Raw genomic sequence first — 3,898 nt, forward strand, 5'->3', positions numbered from 1 at the left:
ACCTAGCCTATCTCTAGCATGCATAATATCTCATAGCATATCTCATAAATATCTCATAATACAAACGTAAGGGTATTTTGGGAAATCACCGTTCGAGCTCTGGCTGATTATACACATTGTTCCAACTCGTATTCTTTTAGAAACTCTTGCTCGCTTTAGAAAAATCATTTCTTTGAAAATTTTTCTCAAATCCTCAGTTTGAGTCCAGATTTACCCGAAGGCGCATCCGAATCCCTCAAACCAAGGCTCTGATACCAACTTGTAACACCGTAATTTTTCAAACAGATTTTTCATTTTAAAACCGCATACTTTTCATAACATATTGTATAGAAATCTCGTTTATTCATATTACAAGCACAACTCCATTAATTATCCAGGATCCTCAAAATATAACTCTTTCTCTGGTGTGTACAATCAAGCCGGTGCCGTCCCGCGATCCTGAGAAAACCTGAAACATATAACACATAACACGGTAAGCACAAAGCTTAGTGAGTTCCCCAGAAGACCACATATAACACATATTAGCTACTCGAGGCTATAACTCTATGCGCCCACTGGCCCTAACTCTGTGGACCCTCTGGTCCTAACTTTGTGGACCTTCCGGTCCTAACTCTGTAAACTCTGGAATACACACATCATAAATCACATAGAAATAATGCAGTGCAACACATCACATACATAGCATACAAGATACTCTGTCACATAACTCTACTTACCACTCAAGGTAAGTATAGTGAGAAGACTCACCTCGCATGATATCGGATACCCTCTCGTGCTCGATAACCCGACCTAGCCTCCTCCTATCAAAATGATAACATCTCTAATCAATACTTTTCTATTGTCCTCATCTCTAAAGAATGGGTAGAAGACCATTCTACCCCTCCCTGACCTCTCTCGAATCAGCTTGACCAAAACCCCATGGTCAACTGAAGTCAACTCTAGTCAACGGTCAGACTTTGACCAGACTCGTCGAGTGCACTCGAGTGACTCGGCGAGTCCATGCGTGTCCTCTGAATCCTCAAAAAGCCTCACTCGACTCGTCGAGTTAACCTTTCACTCGATGGGTTACCACTGGTCACGAATCGCGGGGCAACCCGACTCGACTCGTCGAGTCCCCATATGGACTCGGCGAGTTCCCTCCATGGCAACACTCAAAAGACCTTCTGAGGTCAGATCTGTTTCTCTAACTTATAGATCTGACCTTCTTACACCCAATAAACACGTAAAGGTTCAATCTTTAAGCTCATGCAACACTCTTATGCCCTTATATGAAGAAATAGCTCCTAAAATGGCAACCTAGATCCATAACCCCAAAGGGATTGCATAAAGCTGGAAGATTGGGACTCTCTGGACCTCTTAAGGTCCAGATCTAAAGCTTATTCCACATTGGGACCTCGTATGCATCATATACTATCTAAGAAAGGGTAAAGAAAACCCTAGATTCAAGAATTTTACACAAAACAGAAGGAAGGGGGGAAATACTACCTCAAAATGGAGATCCTTGCTTAGATGCCTCAGAATAACAACCTCCTTTGGTCCTTCAAGCTGAATCCCTTCACTTCATTTGAAAAACCACACCAAAATTACTTGATTTCATCACAAGAACTCTTCCTTGGATCCAATGGCGATTTAGGGTTTCTCACAGGAGATATGAGGCGCACCCAAGGTCATAAGTTCCTTTAAATAGGCTCCAACCCCGGAACTTAGGGTTTTCTCTGCCCAGTACCTACTCGGCGAGTCCATCCTCGGACTCGTCGAGTCCGCTCATTAAATCCACGCGGCAATCTCGACTCGACTCGGCGAGTTGGTCCCTCAACTCGTCGAGTCCCTCCTCAAATCTCAAGATTAACATACACAATAATGTCCCTGAAAATCCGGTTGTTACAGTACATATAAGAAATATTAATTATAACAAATATTACTATAATTAAATGTGAGATTCATTAATAATCTTCATAATAAATGCATTTTATATTTAATTATGTTAATATTTTTTATAATTAATGTTTCTTATATGTGCCTTTAGGACAAATATTAGAAAATCCCTTATTAATTTATGTATACTTCTTCAAATTTACATTAATTGACTCTCTTAATTGGAATGGAAAACAAGTTTTTAAGACCTATGTTCAAAGTTTAAACTATTATATGAAAATTTAATATATGCAAACCAGCTTTACCAAACCCGCTTTGACTTGTTTGGTCAACCCAAAAGATTTGGCCCATAAATTTTTTAGTCGTGTAAGACTTATGGCACCAAGGCTTTCTTTTGCGGACATGGGGTGCAAATGCAAGCCGAAATGACTGCGGTTCAATGAACTTGTGCGCAACCTGCGGTCAGAATGCAACACCGGTCGTACTTTTCACTAGAAATTTATCTTTCTTCATAATTGAAAATTTAATAAGTTTTTTCGGTTCCAAACCACATTAAAAACATATTAAAATTTTAACTGATTGGTATGTCGGTTTTGCTTTTTTTTATTAAAACTAAATTAATTTGTCTTGTTTCTTTATGTATGTTTAGTGTCGAATTAATTACCCAATTTTGATGGTTACAAGATTTCTATATTTGACTTCAAGTGCTAGGTTACATGTGACTATCACATATTAGCATACAAGGGATAGTAAATTCCACGTGCATGTAAGACCATCTAGAATCTGTCATAACATCACAAAAACTCAGGGTATTCGAGTTCGAGTAAACCCTTAACCCGAGTATTCAAGTAAACTCTTAAACTGAGTATTTAAGTTTTAGTTGCCCACACAAGTCTCAACCCACCCCTAAATGTCATTTTCAACTCTATTTTTTACTCCATTCATCTCCCATCCAACTCCATTTCTCACACCATTTAGGACAAATGAATAGTATTACTCCATATGTTTGTATGGAAATAGCCAAATGCCAAGGAGTGGGTCTTCAATCTTAAAATCAAAATTTGAATATGCGATGGTTAGGAGGTTATTAACGGAAATAATGGTTCTCCGATGAAGTTTCTAAGGAGTTAGACGAGGGAAGATAAGGGGCGTGAGCTGGAAGGGAAAGAGGGTTGAGGTGGAGGAGTGTGGGACCCACCTTATTTATTAAACATTTTTTTTAAAAGATTACAAAAATTACAAAAGAAAATAAAGAAGAGTAATATAGTATTTTTATATATAGAAGGGACCAATCATGCAACAAAATCAAACTGTACGGACGGTCCAAGTTAAAAAAAAGTTAAGGACCCAACATACAAATTACCTCAAACCATAGGAACCATTCGTATAATTTACTCAATTAATAATAATAATCCTCCCTAATAAATTGTAACAGCCCAATTTTCACGCCCAAAAATTTCATTTTTATAAATTACTTTAATTAAAACATTCGGAGGAAAAACATTGTAAAATCATAACATCTCATAAAATAATGTCTGAAAATCCAAATCGTAAATAGTGATAATGTCAGAGCATAATCCCAAGGAAACACATAGTGCGGAATCTGGGGTGTGTGTATGATGTGCAGCTACCGCGCCGGCTCTTTCCCCTTCGAAGAAGAGGTACCTGAAACAAAACTGAAAACCGTAAGCACAAAGCTTAGTGAGCTCCCTCATAATACCACATACCATACACATATAATGAACAGCTAGGAGATACGGGCCTCGCCCACACTCATGGAGATACGGGCCTCGCCCACACGCCGCTAGCTGGGAGATACGGGCCTCGCCCACACTCCGCTAGCTGGGAGATACGGGCCTCGCCCACACTCCCCTATCTGGGAGATACGGGCCTCGCCCACACTCCACTATCTCTGAGATACGAGCCTCGCCCACACTCAGCTACTAAACCATAACATACAAGTATCACACAGACAACGAGTATAAACAATTCTATCGTACAAGCATATATCATAATCAAGCTC

The sequence above is a fragment of the Lactuca virosa genome, chromosome 7 (assembly GCF_052849685.1).
Source record: "Lactuca virosa cultivar CGN04683 chromosome 7, Lactuca_virosa_CGN04683_v6, whole genome shotgun sequence".
Classification (NCBI taxonomy): Eukaryota; Viridiplantae; Streptophyta; class Magnoliopsida; order Asterales; family Asteraceae; genus Lactuca; species Lactuca virosa.